Source organism: Peromyscus leucopus, chromosome 8b (genome assembly GCF_004664715.2).
Source record: "Peromyscus leucopus breed LL Stock chromosome 8b, UCI_PerLeu_2.1, whole genome shotgun sequence".
Lineage (NCBI taxonomy): Eukaryota > Metazoa > Chordata > Mammalia > Rodentia > Cricetidae > Peromyscus > Peromyscus leucopus.
Genome location: NC_051086.1, coordinates 38,899,803 through 38,914,793, shown reverse-complemented (window position 1 = coordinate 38,914,793; position 14,991 = coordinate 38,899,803).

The following is a 14,991-nucleotide window of genomic DNA, read 5'->3' as shown; positions in this document are numbered from 1 at the left end:
ACCGCAGGAGGTCAGGGTGCCCACCAGGGCTCTCTGAGACCAGAGGTTAGGCCAATCTCATTAGCGCCTTCATTAACTACTCCTAAGAGGGCAATGGGTCGGCTCAGAGTGATTTGCAGGGAATACTTAGCTCTGATGGCTGCCAGCAAAGAGAAACAAGGCCACACAGGGAATCGCATGTGTTAGAGTGGAAGTGTCAGCAAATCTCATGACCAGATTCTTCTAGAGAAACAAGAGCTTGGGCTTGTATTGTAATGTGTTCTCTCAATATCTACTCACTTCTATTCTCTCTCTCTCTCTCTCTCTCTCTCTCTCTCTCTCTCTCTCTCTCTCTCTCTCTGTGTGTGTGTGTGTGTGTGTGTGTGTGTGTGTGTGTGTGTATTGGTTTACTGTGAGCCCTTCAAAGAGAATTATACTTCTATCTTCTGAAATTCCACGCTTCCCCCCTCTCATCTTTTATTACTCATCAGAGCTTCTAAAATGAAGCAAAGTCTTGCCCCTCCCCCAGACTGTAAATTCCCTAAGGGAGAGGGAGCTGTCTAATTCTTCATAGGCTGCATAATATTTAAGATGACAGCCATTCACACTTCTCTCGATTCGGATTTCATTATCCACCCTCTACCTGCTTTAAACAATATCATTAGAGATCCTTCTATCTGTGAGCATCTGGCTCAGCCTCCTTCCCGATCTCCTTCCTGTGGTCTCATCTCCATCCCCTCTCTGTGCCTGAAACCATCTTTTATCTGCTGCCACACCAAGGAGACAACTTAACTTGTGCTTACTCATGCACACCATTTCTCATTAAAATGCCCAGAAATTCCTCCTGGCTGGCGGTCTAGGCATAAACAAACCTTGTCCTTGACACCAAGCTACCTGGTCCCCACCCTGTGTTTTCTGCTCATCTTCCTGTTCATGCTCACACAGTAGCTCCTGCTGATTCTCTCTTCAGGCCTCTGCACAGGGACATACCTCCTGTGTAGTTATGCCCTTGCCTCTCTGGTTCTTCTCATGTCCCTCTGTTCCTCTACCTGGAGTGTTCACCTCTTTACCTTCTTTCCTTTAATTTTTGCTTCACACTAAGGTAACACCACTGCTCTTGCATTTATCCTGACACTTCACTATCTTTTCTGCTCCACATACCTGTATCCAACCCAACCCTGAATGCTATCCTGTGGGTTTGAACGCATGACTGTCTCTCAGATCTGTTTCTCTCTGCCTCTGCTTTTATCACTACAACAATCTCAGTGGGTCTACACTATGGATCCTCAATCATTTTCTTTTCTGTCTTCTTTTTTGGGTAAGCAGTGAAGCCCAAAGGTGCCTTTTTCATGCTCCAAACTGTTTCTTGTTAGTAGAAATACAAATCAGGCTTCCCATGCCCTAAAGCTTGTCTGAAACCCAAAGTTAGCTAAGGCTAACTTGGTTTTAGTTAACTGTGGTTTTGGCCCACAGCACTTCTGTGTTAGTTACGAGCGTGCTCTTAATGGTCACATAAGCTTCAGGAGAGGCAGCTGAGAGAAGACAGGCATGCTTGTGTTTGCAGTGAGTAGGGATAGTCAGGCATGGAAGGGAGACACAGAGGCTGGGTCTTGAGGCTGTTTTTTGGTGTACGGGTGGGTCAGGAAGCAGAGACGAAAGCAGACACACAGCTGGCTTCTCCTTTTCCCTTCTTATCCAGTCCAGACTCCAGGCCCCAGGATGGTGCTACTCATATTTAAGACTGAACCTACCCCCTCAAATGAACCCTCTATGGACACATGCTCATAGACACTTTTCCATTGGTCAGGCTGTTTCTTCACACTCTATTACTGTGTTCTTCTGTGAGGTCCTCAATAGGCCATGTTTCCTTGTTCCTTACAACATTTGAGCACCTCATGTGCTCTTTCTGGAATATTCTTAACCCATCTGCTCCACAAATCCAGACATAGATTTAAAGTCACATTTCAAACCTATGTTTATATGAACATCTCTCGATGGTCTATAACAGCAATTCTCAACCTCTGGGTTTCAACCCTTTTGGGGGTCACATATCAAATATCCTGCATATCAACTATTTACATTGCTATTCCCAATAGTAGCAGAATTAGAGTTATGAAGTAGCAAAGAAATAATTTTATGGTTGGGGGGTGCCCACTACAGAAGGACCCCATAATAAATGTGTTAGTGATGTTATTTTCCTTATAATTTTGCTTAACAGACTGCTACCCTGTTTCTTGGATATAGGCCAGAGCTCACTTTCTTAATCTATAATTTCCTGTGCCCCATGTGATACATGGAAAGGAGAAGACCACCGCCAAATACATACTTACTGACTGACATTTATGTGGAGGCCTGTCACAGCCTGTCATTCATGGCATCATACTCTTGTTCCCAGCTCTGTCTCATCTGTCAGAGCGAATTTCTAGCTTGATTTAAGGTACTGTATTCTAAATATATCTAGGGCTGAACAAATCCAGAACCAGAGTCCAACATGGTAGTTCACACTTGTGACCCAAACACTTCAGAGTTGGAGGCAGAAGGATTGCTGTGTTTGAGTTTGAAATTCAAGGCCATCCTAGGCTATACTGTGAAATTATGTCTCTAAAACAAAAATAAATATGAGAGAGAGAGAGAGAGAGAGAGAGAGAGAGAGAGAGAGAGAGAGAGAGAGAGAGAGAGAACAGGCAGGAACCTCTGATATGAGAAGTATTCAATAAACACCATGCAACACAATTATCATGTGACCCTGGCCTCCCATATCAGAGACATATATTCTCTAAAGAAAGAATCAAGCACAGTGCTGACCACAAGATGTAAAGCATGCCAATAAGAATGTGTGAAACCCTCTCAGGATTTATGAGAAGCTGTACATCTGTCCCTAGATGATGTGAGCCCAGAAGTTTATAGGGAATGGAATTTGTGCAGAAGTGAAAACCAAATGTGAAGGAAAAAATCCCCACCTGGCTCCTGGTGACATTGGTGTGTCCTTAACACAGTTACTTTCAAAGCCAAGATCGCCTGGGACTAATCAGTGACATAAGACCATGAAATTCCCCTTTAAATATAAGCTACTTAGAATGAGGGTTTCTGTCATTTGTGATCAAAATAATCCTAAGAGGTATATTATTTCCAAAAGCAGATGAAATTTAAGTAGATTTTAAAGACAGGTCTGCAGAAGGAGAAGCCATTCCAGGCATGGAGAATAACAGATCCAACACATAGAGGTTGGACCAGCACTGTGTATTTGGGGAGCAGAGAAAGGGATGCTTGTCGGTGTGAAAGAGAAGAATGTGCAGCATCGGCTCTCTACTTTCCGAAAGCTAGCATCCCATACTCATGTCTGCAGACTTCCAGTGACCACTTGGCAAGAGTTAAAAGTGTACCCCAATGAAATGATGGAAATCAAACAAAGCAAACATGAAAAGATTTCCCGGACATGTCAAAATTCTGACAGAAGCAAAGCAAAGAAACCAAACCTGCTGACTTCCACACTTCATCAAAGGATGAAGGAAGGGACAAAGCTGGTGTTAAAGACTGACCACTGGCTGACACACAAGTATTAGTGTCATAAAGCACACACATTGAAGGTCTTGTGTAGACAGATAAAATTTCACAAGTCACTCAGTGTTTACTCTGTGAGGGGTAACGATCTCAGCATGGAGAATGATCATGAGTGGTGTTGTCGTCCACCTCCCTCATGTGACCAGGATGGATGACCTGTTAGGGTCCTGAGGCTGCAAGGTCACAACCTGCTTCAGGAATGACAGAGCCAGAGTTGGGGCACTTCCCTGCTCAGATGCTGTCCCTCCTTCTACAATCCTTCTCCTCCTTAGTCACACTCATTGTACCTGCCTTCCAAGTTCTCTGAGGAATGCCACTTTCTCTGGAAAGCCTCCCTTGAGCAGGTCAAGTCTTGCTATAGCCTCTCCTAGCAGATTGCAGCCTCATTCTTTGACTAATCCTGGTTGCAGCCCTATTATTAGTGAGTACATAGTGACTTTAGTGGGTATATGGTGGCTTTCCCCCTGGATCTTCGGCTCTGTGATGACAGAAACTGATCTCACTCACTTGCTCCTTTATGCATCTCATGCAAGCAGCCTGAAGAGCTGAGTGCAAAGAGGCACTCAGTGTTTGCTAAGGAAACTAGTTAAGCTGGATGAACTCCCTTGCAAATTGCCTGCCGATACCTCTCTGTCTCTTTTCTGTCTTCTGGTCCATCTTTTCATCTTGTTATTTTTTCCCCTAGCTTTGGAAAATTACCGGCAATGGAAACATAATTGTGAGGAAATAGAAAGAATGATGCTTGTTTTATGATGGATACAGAGATGATAGATTTTAAAAAAGATAAACAAGCAAAGTAATTTTAAAGAATGAGTCATGCTGTGTAGAAAACTGTGTTATTAGGATGGACTCAAAGAGGTAACTTCATCACTGTGAAGTACTCACCACACAAACACAAGGACCAGACTTTAGTATGCATAACCCACATGGATAAGACAGTGAGGTGCAGGCTTGTAATTCCAATGCCAGGGAGCTTCGGAGGGGGAGACAAGTGGAATCCTGAGGGATCTCCAGCCAGTCAGCCTAGTATTGTGATCTTTGTGAAAAATGAGAGATCATGTCTCAAAAGAAAATTGAAGTATGTCCAAGTCTCTTGTTCTCTTCGAAGTGACAAGTCTCTGTTAATTACCATCTACTTTAACAAGAAGCTTCTCTGATAAGGGTCTATCTATGAGCTATATGACATAGCCGTAAGTTATTAGGAGTAATTTAAATTTAATTTAAGTCCATGTAGCAGAATAATAGTAGTAGGTTTTCCCCTAGGGTCCATGACCCGTCTAGCCACAGGGTCTTGGCCTTTTTGACAGTGGCATGGCTGGGTTCCATCTCCTGGAGCAGGCCTTAAATTGAACCAGACAGTGCTTGGTTACTCCTGTAACATCCATGCCTTTATTGCACCAGTGAGCATCTTACCAGGGAAGTCGTTGTTGTAACGAGCCATGTTCATGGTTAAGTGAGACTGAAGATTACTTTTCGCTCCAGGAGTGTGCATGGCACCTTCCAGCACCATGAAAACTGACCAGCAGGATTGAAGCTTCCAGTTGACTACAACTTAGATTCCTCTATGCCATATAACTCAAGTAAGTGGTGTCTTCAACAATAGAGTCTTACAATCCAGTTCTGGGAGGTAACCAAGAGCATTGGCAATAGTCTATACTGTTTGGAGGTTCTATGGGAACCCATTGACCAACAACTCAGAAAGATATAGTATAACCCATTGCTGGTACTGGGGCTTTTATTGATAGAATATGGTGTCTAGTTGGAGTATTATCACTCCATTTTAGGGTAACTCCATTTAAACTCTTTTTATACATGTATATGTATATATTTTAGGAAGCTTCTACCATGGGATTTCCATATGGCTTTTTTAAAGCGCCTTTGTTGTTATTTATTCTTCCAAATTCTCCCTTCTCTACCTGCCCTCCCAACCTCCATCCCCTTTAATCTTTCCTGTTTCATCCTCACTTCTTCCTTTATAAAACTGTATTCTATTTCCCCTTCCTAACCAATCTCCCCTCTCCCCATGGCATGGGCCATCTTAGATAGGATGTCTTTTAGTTATTCCTTGACAATTTTATACTTGTAAACAATGTATCTTGATCACATGTGTCTCAACTCTCCCCTCCCACTCTTCCCAGGTACTCCCAACACATTCTGCACCCCTTTCCCACTTCCTCCTTTTTCTTTATACAACCCATGGGATCTGATTGATGCTATATTTTTTTGGAGTGTCGATTGATGTTGTTGACTTTATCTTCTGTAGATGAGCACAGCTTCAGTGAGTTCATGAGAGCAACAGCTATACTATGTCCAGAAGATATTTCAAAGCCCTTCTCCCCATTCCATGGCCCTGACATTCTTCCTTCCCCTCCTTCTGCATTGTTCTTTGAGCCTTTGGGGGGAGTTAATACAGATATCTCATTTAAAGTTGATCTCTCAGTAGTCACTTATTCTCAGTACTTTGACCAGTTGTGAGTCTTTACACTAACTGTTGGCCACTACAGAGGGAAGCATCTCTGGCTATGATTACAGGCAGCCCTAATGTATGGGAATAATCACAATTACATAGAGGACAGCTTGACAACATGGCTATTTAATAAGACTACAGTTGTAGGTTCCTGGCTAAGGTATAGTCCATTTTGAATAACTGGGTTTTTTGTTTGTTTGTTTTGTTTTTTTTTTTTTTTTGTTTTGTTTTTGTTTTTTTTTTTTGTTTGTTTTGGTTTTTTGAGACAGGGTTTCTCTGTATAGCTTTGTGCCTTTCCTGGAACTCACTTTGTAGCCCAGGCTGGCCTCAAACTCACAGAGATCCACCTGGCTCTGCCTCCCGAGTGCTGGGATTAAAGGTGTGCATCACCACTGCCCGGCTCTTGAATTATGTTTTTAAGTCATGAAATTATGTTTGTTTTTCATTATCTTTTGTCTTTCTTTCTCTTCATTTCTTTGCTTCATTATGTATTTCTCTTTATCTCTTTCTATCTCTTTTCCCTGTCTTTCTTTGTCTACACAAGCCCCATTGTTCCATCATTCTTTGTTAAGATATCTCTGTGCATTTGCTGGATTGTATTGCAGTGCCCCAGGCATTTTCTCTTTATCTTTCTGTGTTCTTTATTTCCTCACCATTGATCTGTAAGTTAGCACCTTCCCTGACTCTATGCAGGCTTGATTATTGAGGCCAAATATTTAGCCTTTAGATCAAATAAACAGATATTTGCCCCATATTTATTTTCAAATATGTTACTTCTATTTCCTTTGTATTTCCACTTATAGTACTTAAAAAAAACTTGCCTATGCTATAGAAAATTTTGCTGAAATTTTGACAGCAATTGCATCCAACCCACACTATAATTGGGAGGAAAATGTGCTTTGTTACTATATCGAGTCCTCTAATGCATGAGCAATTGATGCTTTAATTTCTTTCAATGACAGTCTGGATTTCAGTCTCCAAAGTATGTATGTTTCATGAGATATACATGAATCTCACTTGCAATAACTTACAATAAATTGAAAACATATTTTCAATTTTTGTGTCTACTTTCTCATTCCTGGTATATAGGTAATGGATGTTTTTTTCTGTATTTATCTTATATCTTATAACCTTATATTTTCTAGGACTGATTTTGGATATGGTTTTATTTCCTGTTTTCTGACCTCTATGTCTTTTATTTCTTGCCTTTGCCTATCATTCTGAAGGGCTTTGCAGAACTGGGTTGATGGAGTGGTGAGAGCAGACATCCATGACTTGGTCCCGAGTATAGAGAGGAAATGTTCAATCTTTTATCGGTCACTACGTATAATGTGGCCCTTGTGTTTTGTTTTCTTTCTTTCGGTAGAGATTATTTTCATCTTTCTATGTGTATACAATGTGCATGTGTGTGTATACATCTGTGTATATCGATACGATCAAGTGAATGACACAGAAAGTGTGCAGAGATCAGAGAACAAACTTGGGTGTCAGTCCTCACTCTCTACCTAGTTTGAGACAGACTGTTGTTTCCATTGCTAACAGTGCTCCAGCTGCTCTCAGCCTTCCAGGTGTTTTCCTGTCTTGGCCTTTGTCTGTCTCTAGGAGTGATTACAGATGTGCATCACTTTGTCCAGCTTTATGTAGGTCTGGGGATTTGGACTTGGATCCTCAAGCTTTCATGGCAAGCACTTTACACCCTGAATCATCTCTGCAGCCCTATTTTTGTGGATAATTTTGTGGAAGTCTCTGTCTGATATTCCTGAAGATTTTATAGTGTGGTACACTAATAGATCTTTCATCCAAGGAATGCATTCCTTTGGTGATGATGTATAATTCTTTTTATAAATTGCTGGATTCTTTGCTGATTCTGTGGTATTAATTTTTACAGGAGTATTCATGAATGATGCTAGTTTACAGCCTTCTTTCTTTCTTTGTACTGTCTTTGATTTGCTATCAAAGGGATAATAAACTTACAAGGAATTATAAAATATCCATTCCTAGTCTTTATTATGAAGAGATCATATAGAACTGGAGGTAGTTCTTTGTAACACTTCATCAATGTTTTAGCAAAACCATCTGGGCTTTGATATTCCTTTGTGGGAATTTTTAAAACTATAAATTCAATTTCCTTAACAGTTATGAGACAGGGGCTTTTCAGCATGTGTTGTCAGAGCTTGAAGGAGTTTGCCCATGTCATGGAAGCTGTTGCATTTATATCTGGAGAGTCATTGACAACACCCCTTTTTTTTATTTTGTGCCATAAGTTACAGTGCCTCTGCAACATTCTTGTTATTGGTAAATTTTTCTTCTTCTCTCCTTGGCAGTCACTAGAGATTTGTTAATTTAATCCAATGACAGGCATACACATATGTATGTAAGCATAGTTGAAATTTTTCTCTGGTCCCTTCAGGTCCATCAGTCCCTTGACCACTTATAAAATAATCACTCAGAAGCTTAATATTACTGACAAACTGTATGGCCTGTGGCAGGCCTATTGCTAGCTAGCTCTATTATCTTAAATTAACCAATTTCTATTAATCTATGTTTTGCCACATCCTGTGGCCTTACCAGTCTGCTGGCAGCAGGCTGGCATGTCTCCATATTCCACCTTTCTCTTTACTGTCTCTCTCCTCGGATTTCCTATCTGCCTCTAAGCTGCCTTGCCATAGGCCAAAGCAGCTTATTTATTAACCAATGGGAACAACATATATTCACATCCTATAGAAAGACATCCCCCAGAATGTAAGTGTTTATATAGGTATATAATTGGTACTGCTCTGTATCCCAGACTGCCATCAATCTCTCCTTGCCACACCTCATGAAGACCTGGCTTGCTTTGACTTGATTTTATTCTTTTTGATTTTTCCTAAGTTTCTGAACTAGGCTTAGACAGTCAGTGGGAAAGCTTTGTCTTTATTGAGGGGTTTAATGGGAACTGAATCCAGGGTCATATGCATACAAGAGAAACTCTAACCACGGAGCATCAACCCACTTTTATTTTAGGTACACATCTGCTATGTTGCCCTGCTATGGAGTAATACTTCTGTACACTGTTAATATGCATTGTTCTCATTGGTTAATAAAAATCTGACAGGCCAGTAGCCAGGCAGGAAGTATAGGTGGGCCAGCCAGAGCCAGAGAGAGCACAAGATGACATGCCATGCTAATAAAGGTACCGCCACATGGCAGAGCATGAATTAGAAACATGGATTAATTTAAAGTAAGAGCTAGTTAGTAATAAGCCTGAGCTATTCGCCGAGCATTTACAATTAATATAAGCCTCTGTGTGGTTACTTAGAGCTGGAGGGAGGGAATGAAATGGCTGCCACATTGCTCAATTTGGCCTCAAGTTTATAATGCTCCTGCCCTGGCCTCCTGAGTACCTGAGATTTCAGACCTATACCACAATGCACTAAGAGTGTCCCTCTTTTCTAACATAATTAGAAAATTTACTTTACCCCTCATTCAGTGCACCAATTAAAGAAATGTCTTCAGCCTTCCTCCTAGACTTGTATATTATTCACAGATGCACTGGCTAGCACGTATAGTGTGTGTTGAAGATATTACTGCTATCTTTTTTTATTACCGACTTATAGTTTTATTCCATTGTGGTCAAAGAAATGAATGAATTGTTTCAATTTTGTTTGTTTGTACTGAGACTCTGATTCCATGAATGTTAGATCATTTGTTATTGTAATGTAAATTTTATTAGCAAATTGCCATGGGTTGTTTGTGCTTGTTGAGACTAACAAGGGAGGGAGGGGGCTATCTCAGACTCAGCAAACTTCATCATGAGTCCTCTGAGACTGTTTCCTGGGCCACGTGAGTTCCTGCTTCTGTGAAAGGGAAAAAGGAAAACACCAAACAGCTAAGGTTGTTAAAACATTGCATTCTTAAGAATGGCTACAAGGTAAACTATTTCTGATACAGGTTACCATTGTGTATCCCCTGGTTTAAAAATAAAGAGAAAAAAAAAAGTCTGCACTGAAAGGAGTAGACAGGCACTCATCTGTGGAAAGACAGCTCTCAGGCAGAACCTGAAGCATTACTATTTGAGCAGGTTTATCCTGGAGGTTGCAGGCACCCGATATGATGATGTTACTTTTGCTGGCTCTTTAAGCACCCAATTTAATGGTGTTTTGATCTCGGCTGCTTCTCTCTATCTGCTACTAGCTACAGGTTCTTTTATTTTGCTTACTGCATATTTAATAAACTTTCTCATTCAAAACCCAAAGCATGACTGACTATGGTAGGTCACTCTTCTTGGGAACCATTTGCAAAGCTGCATGGACCTAAGGTTCTCTTTGTTGAGGGTTTCCATCCTGCTTTCTGCCTGATGTTGAATTTGTGTTGTTCCTATTCTCTCTTCCTGTTCACTGGTCCTTCCTTCTTTCTCTGAAGCATTCCTGTGTCTTTTGATCTTTGAACACAAAGTTTTACATTGTCATACTGGATCATTATAATGTTTATGTCTTTATTAAGAATTTACTGTTTCAAGCTGGAGAGATGGTTCAGTATTTAAGGGCATGCACTATTCTTGTGGAAAACCCTAGTTTGGTTGCCAGGACTTATGTTGGGCAGCTCATCTGTAACTACAGTTTTAGGGCATCTGATGCCCTCTTCTGGCTTCTTTGGGTACCTGAACACACACATGCACACACCTATACACAGACACATATATACTTGTAAGTTTTAAAATTAAAACAAATATTCAAAAGAAAGACTTTATATTTTCATTTGTTTCAAATGTATTCTTAGTGGTTTAGGAAAACATATTTTTGCATTATTAACCACTTATCAAATAATTCCAGTAGCCTTGTTATCTGAGTTTTGGCATCTCTCAATTGGCTCTTTCACTCAAGGTTGGGTTGTCCTGGTTTCTTTGGATGATGAGAAGTTTTCCATTAGAATTTAAATTTGTTATGAGCTGTCAGATTTCATTTCAGGCTTCTATTTTTGCAGGCCTTTTCTGATACCAATCAAGAAGGGAACATTGTGAGGGGATAGGATGCTGTCTTAAAGTAGGCAGGAAAGAAAAACAAGAATTTCTACTTATTTTTCATCTACACCTGTAGTGAGAAGCTCCTTCCTGATTATGGGTGTATTTGGAAATCTTAAACCATAAGCCTTTTCTGAGACACCTTGGCTTGAGGAGCCAAAGAACCTTTTTCTGATTTCTAATATCTCCTGATGAAACCAAGGTGTGTGTGTGTAGGGGGGGGGAGCTGATTCATGGACTAAAAATTTCAGTTCTCCCCATCTGAGCCACCTGGAGAGTATGCTTTTGAACTGCCAGGTTTGGGTGGAAGTCTGAGATTCCCTGCAGTTTGACAGGGAATGAAACTGATGGCTGTGCAAGAAGATGCAATTCCTCATTCCTCACTGGGCTGCAGGGGGTTGAGGGAGGAGGGCGCTCCTTGATATGACACAAATGCGTAGAAGTTAAGCTGCTCAAAGTATTCTTGATTGCTAGGGGTCTGGATGAAGCTACAGATTTTTAATGTGGTATTTTGTTGTAGCAGAATACCAAGGAAGTTCACAGAAGAATTGACCACCACCTGTGGTCCCATATTAACACATGACACTGTTAGAGACATTCCCTATTTAAATTTCTAAAGTACCCACAAACATCACCAGTGTGTTGATGTTTCTGATACCCAGCCTAGGAGACATGATGCAAAAGAAAACCCAGGGCAACCACTGCCACACCAGTCCTGGGGCACAGTTCCTGTCTTGGTCAGCTTGAACCATCAGCTTCACACAACTTAGAATCATCTGAGAAGGGAGTCTCAACTGGGAGATGGTCAGATCAGATTGTCCATTAGGGATGTTAGCATGACTGTTCATTGATGTAGATGATAGGTCCAGCCCACTGTGGGTGGCACCATTCCTGAGACAGGTGGTCCTGGGCTGTATAAGAAAGAAAGTGGAACATGAGCCTGTGAGCAAACCACCAAGGAGGATTACTTCATTCATACTTTCTGCTGTACTTCCTTGGCTATGATTGAGTTTCCTGGGTAGAGGTAATGCTGTGTAGAATATCAAACAACACTCCCCCCATAAATTTCTTCTAGAAGTTCCTGTCCTCTCTTCCCTCAATAATGAGCTGTAACCTGGGAGTGTAAGTTAAATAAACCCTTTCCTTACCTAAGTTGTTTTAGGTTAGAGTGGTTTATCACAGCCACAGAAGATGACCACCTTCTCCCCAGCATTGAGAGTCCTCTAATGTTTGTTTTACACAGTATCTATAAATGTGTCTGATGTCAAAGTGGTTTATGTGTACAGATATCCATATACACATAGGAGCACATACACAAAATCCAAGGATGTGGAGACAAGAAAAAAATACAATAGAAGAAGGGAAACACTGAGTTCTGGGGCCATTGCTGAGTGGTCTGATATAGCTGAGCTAGAGACCCAGAGAGTAGAAGTTGACCATAAGGAAACAGAAAGGTTTAAATCCTCTGTGGTAATGAAAATTCTGCAGACCAAGAGTAGCATGTGGTCATTTTGAAGTTAGCTCCTGTACCTTCTTATCTGAGCTACACAGAGTCTGAGCTAGTGACAGAAAGAGAGGTTTCCTAGACACCTAGAGCAGGTGTAGGCACAGGGGAGGTAGCTCATTGCATAAAGAGCCTGCTCTGCAAGCTTGAGGATCAGAGTTCAATCCCTAGCTCCTACATCAAAAGCTGAATGTGGCAACCCTCTCCAGTAATCCCCATGCTGGGAGATAGACACAGGTAAGTCCCTGGAGCTCACATTCCAGCCAGCCCAGCTGAATCAGCAATCACCAGTTTCCAGTGTCTCAAAAAATGAAGGTGAATGGCGTTGAAAGAATGGCTCCCAAGTTTGGTCTCTGGTTTATGCACATATGCACATGGACTCACGTGCACCTACACACACACACACACACACACACACAAAAAAAAAAAAAAAAAAAAAAAAAAAAAAAAAAAAAAAAAAACCTTCTCCTCCAAACATGGCATTGCTCGGGTCTCTGAACACTTAGCATGAATACTCTGAACACTTAGCACCAGAACTCAGTTGCACAGGGTCACAACTGATGTTTCCTATGTCTGGCTTCTACACTGGATCAAAAATGTCAACAACAATTTTCACAAAAGCCGGTACTACCCTCCAGCTGATTACCATGCATACCTGTGATCACTGCAGTTTATTCCCATAATGATAAATTATGCAATTAGACATCCGCCACTGTAGATATAAACACTACAGAAGCTCTGATTACGTCTTTGTATTCCCTTGGTGCTGCTGCAGAATCAATTATGCACTATTTTCAATATGACAAACTGCTAGAGAGATTGTATGACATCCCCCCACCATTTTTGTATTGTTAATTTGCTAAGCAATTATCACCCCAGGCAAGATTTGCTGTTATGGAGACGGACCTTCTGGGGTAACTGGAGATGAGGGGTGAGAAGTTTTTTTTCTGGGTTCATCTTTGCTCCACTGTCCTGCAGACTGTCTCCTTTGTCCTCACCTGCCAGCTTGAAGCAAAGACACTACATCCCTTCTGTTTTGTTGAACAGGATGTGAGCACACTCAAAGCACTTGGAGTCACGATTTCTTTTTCTAGACCTTAAACAGAATGTTGCAGCTCTTTCATGCCTGCAGTAGGGTTGCTTTTATTTATTTGTTTGTTTGTTTGTTTTACATATATTCTTTTTACCTTTTGTGATTTATTTAGATTATTTTTAAATTCCAATCCTCTGAAACACCTTTTAGGTAAATTCTCATCAGAACCCCAGTGCATAGCAGGGGTAGATCGGAGGCGCTCTGAATTTCTGTCTGCCTCTGATACTTTCTTCTGTTAAAAGTAAGCCCACATCCCAAAATGCATCTGCACAAGGCTAGGCTTTTGACACTGGTGAGCAACCTCAGTTCATTAAATGCCTGCTGTGCAAGCATGGAAACCTGGATTCAGGTCCCTAGCATCTAGGTGAAAGCTGGGTGGCATGCATCTGAAACCATAGCACTGGGAGGCAGAGGCAGAGCTTGCTGGTCAACCAGTCTAGCTGCATCCATGAGCTCCAGGTTGACCCTATCTGAAAAATAAGCTGGAGGGTGACCCAGGAAGACACCTGACTGGTGTCAACTTCTGGGCTTGCCGTGCACTTTCATGCACCTGCATGTACATATCAATACAAACATGTACACAGAGACTTAAACATACATGGAGGTGTGGGGAGGGAGAAAAAGAAGAGGAGAGATCAAACCTGTGCCTGTCTTGAAGCAGTTATACATGACTTGTGTTATGATTTAGGTCTAACCTAAATATCTTGTCATTCCCTTACCTACTGAGGAAAGTAACAGAAGTAGCAAATAAAAAATTATTGGATATACAGATAATATAATTAGAGATAAACAGTTGACATATGTGAGCTTAAACATTGAATATCCTGAATATTGAATGATCCTTCAGAGTATTAAAATTACTAAATTACAAGACCTACTGTGTGACTCTCTAGTTATGATGAATGGGGGAAACAATCTGCAATATTTGTTGCTCACCTGAAATTCAAACTGAACTGAATGTCATCCTTGTTGTTTTCTAATGAAGAGAACATGGTTGCTAGAGTTGTGGGCTATAAAATAAGTCGGGTGACTTCTGTAGCTTTTGAACTTACCAAGTTGCATGTGAGCCTCAGTTTACATATCTTTAAAGTGGGAATATACAAGACAATGTGTTTTACATACTTGTAGAGATTATAGGCCTAACACAACATAGTTTATGAAAAGCTTCTCATTGGTTCTGGGCTGTTTTCTTCTTTTGAACTCCAGATAACACCAGACTACTTAGACACATGCATGATGAATACACCAATACACATGTGACACAGAGTACCTGTATGATATACCTTACAGATATGTGTGTACATAAAGCATACATATGTGATTATTCTACTCCCCCCAAAAAAACCCTGGTGTAAATGAGGATACAAAAGCAGGATGTATTGTTCACA